This window comes from Microcebus murinus, chromosome 11, assembly GCF_040939455.1.
Source record: "Microcebus murinus isolate Inina chromosome 11, M.murinus_Inina_mat1.0, whole genome shotgun sequence".
Taxonomy (NCBI): Eukaryota; Metazoa; Chordata; class Mammalia; order Primates; family Cheirogaleidae; genus Microcebus; species Microcebus murinus.
In genome coordinates, this window is record NC_134114.1 from 102573433 (window position 1) to 102585762 (window position 12330).

Consider the following 12330-nt stretch of genomic DNA (forward strand, 5'->3'; position numbering starts at 1 on the left):
CTGGGGGTGGGCAGCGGGTAGGTGAAGGAGGCCGGGCGAGGAGACGAGGGGGGCTGGGAGGGCTCCACCTTGGCGAGTCCAGCCGTGGAGGCGCATCTTGTGTGAGTGTGAGTGAGTGTGAGTGTGTGTGTGTGTGTATAGAGAGACAGCCCCCCGCCCCGCCCCGCCCATCACCCCCGTCCCTGGGAGCCCGCGGGACCCGGCCGGCCCGGCCCCGCCCGGCGCGGGGCCTGGGGCGGGAGGCGGCGGCGGGGAAGCGCAGAGAGGCTCGGCTTCTCGAGCGGGGCAGGGGCGCCCTCCGCCGCCGTCTAGGGCCACACCACCCTGAACGCCCCCGATCTCGTCTGGTCTCGGAAGCTAAGCAGGGTCGGGCCTGGTTAGTACTTGGATGGGAGACCGCCTGGGAATACCGGGTGCCACAGGCTGCTGCTTTTTTTTTTTTTTTTTTTCTTGCCTCTTGTTCTGTCCCCTTTCTGGGAGCGAGGCGGCGGCCCGGGGTGGGGGTCACCCCCACCCTCAGCGCCCGCGCGGTGCCTGGCGCCCCAGCCCGCACCGTGGGGCCTCCTCTTGTCCCAAGCCGCGACACCGCCGCCACGCGGCAGCATGCGTGGCATCTGGACTGTCAGGTCTCAGACCAAAGGTCTGCTCTGTGGGAACCGACACGCTGGAGGAAACCTTGAGAGTCTGAGAGGGGAGGGAGTTCCAGAAGAAGGCCAGGATGTCATTTTGAGGGAGTATGTGACCAGAACTCGTCCCGTTGCTTTTGGGGTTCTATGGGCTACACGCAGGAATCTTTGGTGGTGGCACCTGATGTTGGGGGATCCGGAGTCACACCCAGACCTGCTCCACAGGCCTCCTTTTACTTTTCTCTTCGGATTCATTATTTTTAAAAAGTGTCTCTTACCTCTAGGATTGCATTTTCTTTTCTCTCTCTTTTCAAGCAGATGATGGGAGTACAAGTATTCAGGTGACATGTGTTGCCCGTGCCGCCCTCCCCCCTGTGTTCTTTTTTTTTTTTTTTTGAGACAGAGTCTCGTTTTGCTGCCCAGGCTAGAGTGAGTGCCATGGCGTCAGCCTAGCTCACAGCAACCTCAATCTCCGGGCTCAAGCAATCCTGCTGCCTCAGCCTCCCGAGTAGTTGGGACTACAGGCATGCACCACCACGCCCGGCTGTGTTTTTCTATATATATTAGTTGGCCAATTAATTTCTTTCTATTTTTAGTAGAGACGGGGTCTCGCTCTTGCTCAGGCTGGTTTCGAACTCCTGACCTGGAGCAATCCGCCCGCCTCGGCCTCCCAGAGAGCTAGGATTACAGGCGTGAGCCACCGCGCCCGGCCCCCCCTGTGTTCTTATTCATATACCTCTCATGTTGTTCCAGCGTATTGTGGGGGTACCAATGTTAAGGTCGGGTGCCTTGCCCTCTCCAAGCCTCCCCCCTCGGGTCAGAGCTTCAAGTGCGCCCATCCCCCAGTCGGTGCGCACCCACCCCATGCCTAATGGATGTGTATGCCCCTCCCCTCCCCCCACCCGCCCGCCCAACACCCACCCGATGAAGGTGATTCCTCTCTGTCCACTTAGGCGTCCATCCGTTCGTACCAATTTGCTGGTGAGCGCGCTCACGTGGTGCTCGTGTGTCCATTCTTGGGATACTTGGCTTCCTGGAACGGGTTCCAGCTCTGGCCAGGAGAACACGAGAGGCGCCCTCTCACCGCTGCTCCTCACAGCCGAATGGCACTCCGTGGTGTCCACGCGCCACATTTTATTGATGCACTCCTGGATGGATGGGCACTCGGGTCGCTTCCACGTCTTTGGGATTGTGAATTGTGCCCTAACTGTAACCCTAACCCTTACCCAGCCCGTCTCCTCTGCCCCTGCCTGACGCACTCCTCCCCGGCCAGGCCCGTCACTGTCCTGGGCCCCCGCCTGACCGGCTCCTCCCCGCCCGGCCGGTCACCGTCCTCTGCCCCTGCCTGACACGCTCCTTCCCGCCCGGCCTCTCACCGTCCTCGGCCCCTGCCTGACCGGCTCCTCCGTCGCCTGGGCCTTCCAAGGGCTTGGTGTGGACGCTGCTTCCAGGAAGCCCTCCGGAAACCCGGCAGCAGGGTGGCCGCAGCAGTCTCCAGCAGCCGTCCCTAAGTCGCGTGAGTGCGGGGGACGTGCCCCCGCTGTGCCGCGGGGGCCCAGCCTGGTGTCTTCCCTGAGGCCCTGCGGCTGCCGGCTGGGCTGCCGCTCCCCGCAAGGGGAGAGCCGCGGAGGTGGGGACCGCCTCCTGATGGGGACGTACACGCAGCTCTCCACGTCGGATTCCGGGGCTCTCTGTCCTGCCCGAAGGCCCAGCTGGCCTGCGGGTCCTTAGAGTGGCAAAAACCTCCGAAAACTGAGACTGAGGGTCCGGTGGGTGTCTGCACTTTTGTGCTGGGCACCCCAGGGAGGCCCGGGGGCTGGCTGGACAACGTGGTCTGCTGGGCGGGGGGGGGGGGGGGGGGGGTTGGAGGAGCAACTGATGCCCTTTGCACTTTGGGTAGCAAGAGTCTGAGGTGTCTCTGAGCCCTGTGCCCTGTGGGGGCGGGGCGGGGGGGAGGAGGAGGAGGAGGAGGAGGAGGTGGGAAGGGCCGGGGCCTGCAGTCCTGTTCCCGGGGTGGCACGGCAAGTGGCTTCTTCCACAGGCTGCTTGGCCTGGGCTCCCTGCACCTGGGCCTTTGGAGGACCGGCCCTGTGCTTGCCAACACTTCCTGCAGGGACCCAGAGCTGGGAGGTGGCATCTCTCAGCCCTGGGTCGGGCAGAGCCCCAGCGGGCCATGCCCACAACCTCTCTCAGCACCGGTCCCCCAGAAGGCTCCTTTGGGACCAGGATTCTCTTGCGGTGACTCTTTAAGGTCTGGCCCCTGGATGGAGGGGCACCAGGAGTAGAGGAGCAGGAAGGGGAAGGGGGTGGCCATGCGAGGGGACACTTTGAGGCCAAGTCCCAGCTTCAGCCTGATCCTCCTGGGAACCCCGCTCTGAGACAAGGAGCCGGGCTTCGCATTCCCACAGCAGCCAGTCGTGGGCTGAGGACACCTGGGGCGTTGGGAACTCCCTGGCTTCTCCTTGGTTTAACATCTAGAGCTGCTTGTGAATCGCGCCGCCACACACACCCGAGTGCAGGTGTCTTCCGCACAGACTGCGGGCCTCGCTCTTCTGAATGCCGCTAGCTCGCCACCCACCCACGGGTGAACCTGGTCAGGGTGCTTTCTCTCAGGGGCAGACTCTTTTCCGGGCGGGCTACCGGTGTCTCTGTTTGCTCGTTTCTTTCTTCCATTTCGGGAAAGTCTTCCTTGCTGGGTGTGGAAATCTCCTATGCCTTCCCTCGCCTATTCTGTCAGCTTTAAAATTCTCCTTCAGTTGCCACCCTCACAGATGGATTAGGAAACTCTTTCCGGTGCACTCATTAGTGAAATGACCTCCAGGAAGCTGGAATCCAATATCTAATGGCCGATTTTTAGCGAGTCCACACGCCAGGGTGGTCGGGGTCCAAAGCAGCCCCGGCCAGGCCCAGGCCCCTTGGACTGGGCCACAGGAGGACACGGAGGAGGGTCCCGGCCCCCACGAAGCGGTGCCGGCAGTTCTCCACGGGCTTGGGCGTTTTCCAGAGGTAGGAGATGGAGGGGACTGATTTCTTCAGCGCCCCCCAAACCACGCCACCCCACCCCACCCATGGGACACATCCCCAGAGAGAGACGCCCCATACACTGGCTGTGCCCCAGCCCTGGCCCGGGGGAATAGGCGGCAGCCCACCCACAGGGCGAGGGGGGGCGCAGCTGAAAGGGGTTGTGGGGGAGGGCGGCCCCTGGCTGGGGTCAAAGGGCGAGCGTCCCGCGCGTGCGCAGTCAGCGGCAGCGACGCGCTGGGGGTGGGCAGCGGGTAGGTGAAGGAGGCCGGGCGAGGAGACGAGGGGGGCTGGGAGGGCTCCACCTTGGCGAGTCCAGCCGTGGAGGCGCATCTTGTGTGAGTGTGAGTGAGTGTGAGTGTGTGTGTGTGTGTATAGAGAGACAGCCCCCCGCCCCGCCCCGCCCATCACCCCCGTCCCTGGCAGCCCGCGGGACCCGGCCGGCCCGGCCCCGCCCGGCGCGGGGCCTGGGGCGGGAGGCGGCGGCGGGGAAGCGCAGAGAGGCTCGGCTTCTCGAGCGGGGCAGGGGCGCCCTCCGCCGCCGTCTAGGGCCACACCACCCTGAACGCCCCCGATCTCGTCTGGTCTCGGAAGCTAAGCAGGGTCGGGCCTGGTTAGTACTTGGATGGGAGACCGCCTGGGAATACCGGGTGCCACAGGCTGCTGCTTTTTTTTTTTTTTTTTCTTGCCTCTTGTTCTGTCCCCTTTCTGGGAGCGAGGCGGCGGCCCGGGGTGGGGGTCACCCCCACCCTCAGCGCCCGCGCGGTGCCTGGCGCCCCAGCCCGCACCGTGGGGCCTCCTCTTGTCCCAAGCCGCGACACCGCCGCCACGCGGCAGCATGCGTGGCATCTGGACTGTCAGGTCTCAGACCAAAGGTCTGCTCTGTGGGAACCGACACGCTGGAGGAAACCTTGAGAGTCTGAGAGGGGAGGGAGTTCCAGAAGAAGGCCAGGATGTCATTTTGAGGGAGTATGTGACCAGAACTCGTCCCGTTGCTTTTGGGGTTCTATGGGCTACACGCAGGAATCTTTGGTGGTGGCACCTGATGTTGGGGGATCCGGAGTCACACCCAGACCTGCTCCACAGGCCTCCTTTTACTTTTCTCTTCGGATTCATTATTTTTAAAAAGTGTCTCTTACCTCTAGGATTGCATTTTCTTTTCTCTCTCTTTTCAAGCAGATGATGGGAGTACAAGTATTCAGGTGACATGTGTTGCCCGTGCCGCCCTCCCCCCTGTGTTCTTTTTTTTTTTTTTTTGAGACAGAGTCTCGTTTTGCTGCCCAGGCTAGAGTGAGTGCCATGGCGTCAGCCTAGCTCACAGCAACCTCAATCTCCGGGCTCAAGCAATCCTGCTGCCTCAGCCTCCCGAGTAGTTGGGACTACAGGCATGCACCACCACGCCCGGCTGTGTTTTTCTATATATATTAGTTGGCCAATTAATTTCTTTCTATTTTTAGTAGAGACGGGGTCTCGCTCTTGCTCAGGCTGGTTTCGAACTCCTGACCTGGAGCAATCCGCCCGCCTCGGCCTCCCAGAGAGCTAGGATTACAGGCGTGAGCCACCGCGCCCGGCCCCCCCTGTGTTCTTATTCATATACCTCTCATGTTGTTCCAGCGTATTGTGGGGGTACCAATGTTAAGGTCGGGTGCCTTGCCCTCTCCAAGCCTCCCCCCTCGGGTCAGAGCTTCAAGTGCGCCCATCCCCTAGTCGGTGCGCACCCACCCCATGCCTAATGGATGTGTATGCCCCTCCCCTCCCCCCACCCGCCCGCCCGACACCCACCCGATGAAGGTGATTCCTCTCTGTCCACTTAGGCGTCCATCCGTTCGTACCAATTTGCTGGTGAGCGCGCTCACGTGGTGCTCGTGTGTCCATTCTTGGGATACTCGGCTTCCTGGAACGGGTTCCAGCTCTGGCCAGGAGAACACGAGAGGCGCCCTCTCACCGCTGCTCCTCACAGCCGAATGGCACTCCGTGGTGTCCACGCGCCACATTTTATTGATGCACTCCTGGATGGATGGGCACTCGGGTCGCTTCCACGTCTTTGGGATTGTGAATTGTGCCCTAACTGTAACCCTAACCCTTACCCAGCCCGTCTCCTCTGCCCCTGCCTGACGCACTCCTCCCCGGCCAGGCCCGTCACTGTCCTGGGCCCCCGCCTGACCGGCTCCTCCCCGCCCGGCCGGTCACCGTCCTCTGCCCCTGCCTGACACGCTCCTTCCCGCCCGGCCTCTCACCGTCCTCGGCCCCTGCCTGACCGGCTCCTCCGTCGCCTGGGCCTTCCAAGGGCTTGGTGTGGACGCTGCTTCCAGGAAGCCCTCCAGAAACCCGGCAGCAGGGTGGCCGCAGCAGTCTCCAGCAGCCGTCCCTAAGTCGCGTGAGTGCGGGGGACGTGCCCCCGCTGTGCCGCGGGGGCCCAGCCTGGTGTCTTCCCTGAGGCCCTGCGGCTGCCGGCTGGGCTGCCGCTCCCCGCAAGGGGAGAGCCGCGGAGGTGGGGACCGCCTCCTGATGGGGACGTACACGCAGCTCTCCACGTCGGATTCCGGGGCTCTCTGTCCTGCCCGAAGGCCCAGCTGGCCTGCGGGTCCTTAGAGTGGCAAAAACCTCCGAAAACTGAGACTGAGGGTCCGGTGGGTGTCTGCACTTTTGTGCTGGGCACCCCAGGGAGGCCCGGGGGCTGGCTGGACAACGTGGTCTGCTGGGCGGGGGGGGGGGGTTGGAGGAGCAACTGATGCCCTTTGCACTTTGGGTAGCAAGAGTCTGAGGTGTCTCTGAGCCCTGTGCCCTGTGGGGGCGGGGCGGGGGGGAGGAGGAGGAGGAGGAGGAGGAGGTGGGAAGGGCCGGGGCCTGCAGTCCTGTTCCCGGGGTGGCACGGCAAGTGGCTTCTTCCACAGGCTGCTTGGCCTGGGCTCCCTGCACCTGGGCCTTTGGAGGACCGGCCCTGTGCTTGCCAACACTTCCTGCAGGGACCCAGAGCTGGGAGGTGGCATCTCTCAGCCCTGGGTCGGGCAGAGCCCCAGCGGGCCATGCCCACAACCTCTCTCAGCACCGGTCCCCCAGAAGGCTCCTTTGGGACCAGGATTCTCTTGCGGTGACTCTTTAAGGTCTGGCCCCTGGATGGAGGGGCACCAGGAGTAGAGGAGCAGGAAGGGGAAGGGGGTGGCCATGCGAGGGGACACTTTGAGGCCAAGTCCCAGCTTCAGCCTGATCCTCCTGGGAACCCCGCTCTGAGACAAGGAGCCGGGCTTCGCATTCCCACAGCAGCCAGTCGTGGGCTGAGGACACCTGGGGCGTTGGGAACTCCCTGGCTTCTCCTTGGTTTAACATCTAGAGCTGCTTGGGAATCGCGCCGCCACACACACCCGAGTGCAGGTGTCTTCCGCACAGACTGCGGGCCTCGCTCTTCTGAATGCCGCTAGCTCGCCACCCACCCACGGGTGAACCTGGTCAGGGTGCTTTCTCTCAGGGGCAGACTCTTTTCCGGGCGGGCTACCGGTGTCTCTGTTTGCTCGTTTCTTTCTTCCATTTCGGGAAAGTCTTCCTTGCTGGGTGTGGAAATCTCCTATGCCTTCCCTCGCCTATTCTGTCAGCTTTAAAATTCTCCTTCAGTTGCCACCCTCACAGATGGATTAGGAAACTCTTTCCGGTGCACTCATTAGTGAAATGACCTCCAGGAAGCTGGAATCCAATATCTAATGGCTGATTTTTAGCGAGTCCACACGCCAGGGTGGTCGGGGTCCAAAGCAGCCCCGGCCAGGCCCAGGCCCCTTGGACTGGGCCACAGGAGGACACGGAGGAGGGTCCCGGCCCCCACGAAGCGGTGCCGGCAGTTCTCCACGGGCTTGGGCGTTTTCCAGAGGTAGGAGATGGAGGGGACTGATTTCTTCAGCGCCCCCCAAACCACGCCACCCCACCCCACCCATGGGACACATCCCCAGAGAGAGACGCCCCATACACTGGCTGTGCCCCAGCCCTGGCCCGGGGGAATAGGCGGCAGCCCACCCACAGGGCGAGGGGGGGCGCAGCTGAAAGGGGTTGTGGGGGAGGGCGGCCCCTGGCTGGGGTCAAAGGGCGAGCGTCCCGCGCGTGCGCAGTCAGCGGCAGCGACGCGCTGGGGGTGGGCAGCGGGTAGGTGAAGGAGGCCGGGCGAGGAGACGAGGGGGGCTGGGAGGGCTCCACCTTGGCGAGTCCAGCCGTGGAGGCGCATCTTGTGTGAGTGTGAGTGAGTGTGAGTGTGTGTGTGTGTGTATAGAGAGACAGCCCCCCGCCCCGCCCCGCCCATCACCCCCGTCCCTGGCAGCCCGCGGGACCCGGCCGGCCCGGCCCCGCCCGGCGCGGGGCCTGGGGCGGGAGGCGGCGGCGGGGAAGCGCAGAGAGGCTCGGCTTCTCGAGCGGGGCAGGGGCGCCCTCCGCCGCCGTCTAGGGCCACACCACCCTGAACGCCCCCGATCTCGTCTGGTCTCGGAAGCTAAGCAGGGTCGGGCCTGGTTAGTACTTGGATGGGAGACCGCCTGGGAATACCGGGTGCCACAGGCTGCTGCTTTTTTTTTTTTTTTTTTTCTTGCCTCTTGTTCTGTCCCCTTTCTGGGAGCGAGGCGGCGGCCCGGGGTGGGGGTCACCCCCACCCTCAGCGCCCGCGCGGTGCCTGGCGCCCCAGCCCGCACCGTGGGGCCTCCTCTTGTCCCAAGCCGCGACACCGCCGCCACGCGGCAGCATGCGTGGCATCTGGACTGTCAGGTCTCAGACCAAAGGTCTGCTCTGTGGGAACCGACACGCTGGAGGAAACCTTGAGAGTCTGAGAGGGGAGGGAGTTCCAGAAGAAGGCCAGGATGTCATTTTGAGGGAGTATGTGACCAGAACTCGTCCCGTTGCTTTTGGGGTTCTATGGGCTACACGCAGGAATCTTTGGTGGTGGCACCTGATGTTGGGGGATCCGGAGTCACACCCAGACCTGCTCCACAGGCCTCCTTTTACTTTTCTCTTCGGATTCATTATTTTTAAAAAGTGTCTCTTACCTCTAGGATTGCATTTTCTTTTCTCTCTCTTTTCAAGCAGATGATGGGAGTACAAGTATTCAGGTGACATGTGTTGCCCGTGCCGCCCTCCCCCCTGTGTTCTTTTTTTTTTTTTTTTGAGACAGAGTCTCGTTTTGCTGCCCAGGCTAGAGTGAGTGCCATGGCGTCAGCCTAGCTCACAGCAACCTCAATCTCCGGGCTCAAGCAATCCTGCTGCCTCAGCCTCCCGAGTAGTTGGGACTACAGGCATGCACCACCACGCCCGGCTGTGTTTTTCTATATATATTAGTTGGCCAATTAATTTCTTTCTATTTTTAGTAGAGACGGGGTCTCGCTCTTGCTCAGGCTGGTTTCGAACTCCTGACCTGGAGCAATCCGCCCGCCTCGGCCTCCCAGAGAGCTAGGATTACAGGCGTGAGCCACCGCGCCCGGCCCCCCCTGTGTTCTTATTCATATACCTCTCATGTTGTTCCAGCGTATTGTGGGGGTACCAATGTTAAGGTCGGGTGCCTTGCCCTCTCCAAGCCTCCCCCCTCGGGTCAGAGCTTCAAGTGCGCCCATCCCCCAGTCGGTGCGCACCCACCCCATGCCTAATGGATGTGTATGCCCCTCCCCTCCCCCCACCCGCCCGCCCGACACCCACCCGATGAAGGTGATTCCTCTCTGTCCACTTAGGCGTCCATCCGTTCGTACCAATTTGCTGGTGAGCGCGCTCACGTGGTGCTCGTGTGTCCATTCTTGGGATACTTGGCTTCCTGGAACGGGTTCCAGCTCTGGCCAGGAGAACACGAGAGGCGCCCTCTCACCGCTGCTCCTCACAGCCGAATGGCACTCCGTGGTGTCCACGCGCCACATTTTATTGATGCACTCCTGGATGGATGGGCACTCGGGTCGCTTCCACGTCTTTGGGATTGTGAATTGTGCCCTAACTGTAACCCTAACCCTTACCCAGCCCGTCTCCTCTGCCCCTGCCTGACGCACTCCTCCCCGGCCAGGCCCGTCACTGTCCTGGGCCCCCGCCTGACCGGCTCCTCCCCGCCCGGCCGGTCACCGTCCTCTGCCCCTGCCTGACACGCTCCTTCCCGCCCGGCCTCTCACCGTCCTCGGCCCCTGCCTGACCGGCTCCTCCGTCGCCTGGGCCTTCCAAGGGCTTGGTGTGGACGCTGCTTCCAGGAAGCCCTCCAGAAACCCGGCAGCAGGGTGGCCGCAGCAGTCTCCAGCAGCCGTCCCTAAGTCGCGTGAGTGCGGGGGACGTGCCCCCGCTGTGCCGCGGGGGCCCAGCCTGGTGTCTTCCCTGAGGCCCTGCGGCTGCCGGCTGGGCTGCCGCTCCCCGCAAGGGGAGAGCCGCGGAGGTGGGGACCGCCTCCTGATGGGGACGTACACGCAGCTCTCCACGTCGGATTCCGGGGCTCTCTGTCCTGCCCGAAGGCCCAGCTGGCCTGCGGGTCCTTAGAGTGGCAAAAACCTCCGAAAACTGAGACTGAGGGTCCGGTGGGTGTCTGCACTTTTGTGCTGGGCACCCCAGGGAGGCCCGGGGGCTGGCTGGACAACGTGGTCTGCTGGGCGGGGGGGGGGGGGTTGGAGGAGCAACTGATGCCCTTTGCACTTTGGGTAGCAAGAGTCTGAGGTGTCTCTGAGCCCTGTGCCCTGTGGGGGCGGGGCGGGGGGGAGGAGGAGGAGGAGGAGGAGGAGGTGGGAAGGGCCGGGGCCTGCAGTCCTGTTCCCGGGGTGGCACGGCAAGTGGCTTCTTCCACAGGCTGCTTGGCCTGGGCTCCCTGCACCTGGGCCTTTGGAGGACCGGCCCTGTGCTTGCCAACACTTCCTGCAGGGACCCAGAGCTGGGAGGTGGCATCTCTCAGCCCTGGGTCGGGCAGAGCCCCAGCGGGCCATGCCCACAACCTCTCTCAGCACCGGTCCCCCAGAAGGCTCCTTTGGGACCAGGATTCTCTTGCGGTGACTCTTTAAGGTCTGGCCCCTGGATGGAGGGGCACCAGGAGTAGAGGAGCAGGAAGGGGAAGGGGGTGGCCATGCGAGGGGACACTTTGAGGCCAAGTCCCAGCTTCAGCCTGATCCTCCTGGGAACCCCGCTCTGAGACAAGGAGCCGGGCTTCGCATTCCCACAGCAGCCAGTCGTGGGCTGAGGACACCTGGGGCGTTGGGAACTCCCTGGCTTCTCCTTGGTTTAACATCTAGAGCTGCTTGGGAATCGCGCCGCCACACACACCCGAGTGCAGGTGTCTTCCGCACAGACTGCGGGCCTCGCTCTTCTGAATGCCGCTAGCTCGCCACCCACCCACGGGTGAACCTGGTCAGGGTGCTTTCTCTCGGGGGCAGACTCTTTTCCGGGCGGGCTACCGGTGTCTCTGTTTGCTCGTTTCTTTCTTCCATTTCGGGAAAGGCTTCCTTGCTGGGTGTGGAAATCTCCTATGCCTTCCCTCGCCTATTCTGTCAGCTTTAAAATTCTCCTTCAGTTGCCACCCTCACAGATGGATTAGGAAACTCTTTCCGGTGCACTCATTAGTGAAATGAACTCCAGGAAGCTGGAATCCAATATCTAATGGCCGATTTTTAGCGAGTCCACACGCCAGGGTGGTCGGGGTCCAAAGCAGCCCCGGCAAGGCCCAGGCCCCTTGGACTGGGCCACAGGAGGACACGGAGGAGGGTCCCGGCCCCCACGAAGCGGTGCCGGCAGTTCTCCACGGGCTTGGGCGTTTTCCAGAGGTAGGAGATGGAGGGGACTGATTTCCTCAGCGCCCCCCAAACCACGCCACCCCACCCCACCCATGGGACACATCCCCAGAGAGAGACGCCCCATACACTGGCTGTGCCCCAGCCCTGGCCCGGGGGAATAGGCGGCAGCCCACCCACAGGGCGAGGGGGGGGCGCAGCTGAAAGGGGTTGTGGGGGAGGGCGGCCCCTGGCTGGGGTCAAAGGGCGAGCGTCCCGCGCGTGCGCAGTCAGCGGCAGCGACGCGCTGGGGGTGGGCAGCGGGTAGGTGAAGGAGGCCGGGCGAGGAGACGAGGGGGGCTGGGAGGGCTCCACCTTGGCGAGTCCAGCCGTGGAGGCGCATCTTGTGTGAGTGTGAGTGAGTGTGAGTGTGTGTGTGTGTGTATAGAGAGACAGCCCCCCGCCCCGCCCCGCCCATCACCCCCGTCCCTGGGAGCCCGCGGGACCCGTCCGGCCCGGCCCCGCCCGGCGCGGGGCCTGGGGCGGGAGGCGGCGGCGGGGAAGCGCAGAGAGGCTCGGCTTCTCGAGCGGGGCAGGGGCGCCCTCCGCCGCCGTCTAGGGCCACACCACCCTGAACGCCCCCGATCTCGTCTGGTCTCGGAAGCTAAGCAGGGTCGGGCCTGGTTAGTACTTGGATGGGAGACCGCCTGGGAATACCGGGTGCCACAGGCTGCTGCTTTTTTTTTTTTTTTTTTCTTGCCTCTTGTTCTGTCCCCTTTCTGGGAGCGAGGCGGCGGCCCGGGGTGGGGGTCACCCCCACCCTCAGCGCCCGCGCGGTGCCTGGCGCCCCAGCCCGCACCGTGGGGCCTCCTCTTGTCCCAAGCCGCGACACCGCCGCCACGCGGCAGCATGCGTGGCATCTGGACTGTCAGGTCTCAGACCAAAGGTCTGCTCTGTGGGAACCGACACGCTGGAGGAAACCTTGAGAGTCTGAGAGGGGA

At 63.4% G+C, this 12330-nt stretch overlaps 4 non-coding genes across 4 annotated transcripts; all 4 read left to right on the forward strand.

The window, feature by feature from the left end:
- Positions 1-306: 306 nt before the first annotated feature.
- Positions 307-425, forward strand: LOC142873866 (5S ribosomal RNA). The gene has a single exon (XR_012921839.1). It is a non-coding gene; the product is annotated as a 5S ribosomal RNA (ribosomal RNA).
- Positions 426-4190: 3765 nt separating this feature from the next.
- LOC142873867 (5S ribosomal RNA) lies at positions 4191-4309 on the forward strand. The gene has a single exon (XR_012921840.1). It is a non-coding gene; the product is annotated as a 5S ribosomal RNA (ribosomal RNA).
- Positions 4310-8064: 3755 nt separating this feature from the next.
- On the forward strand, positions 8065-8183 carry LOC142873869 (5S ribosomal RNA). Its single transcript, XR_012921842.1, has one exon. It is a non-coding gene; the product is annotated as a 5S ribosomal RNA (ribosomal RNA).
- Positions 8184-11942: 3759 nt separating this feature from the next.
- LOC142873870 (5S ribosomal RNA) lies at positions 11943-12061 on the forward strand. Its single transcript, XR_012921843.1, has one exon. It is a non-coding gene; the product is annotated as a 5S ribosomal RNA (ribosomal RNA).
- The last annotated feature ends 269 nt before the right edge of the window (positions 12062-12330 follow it).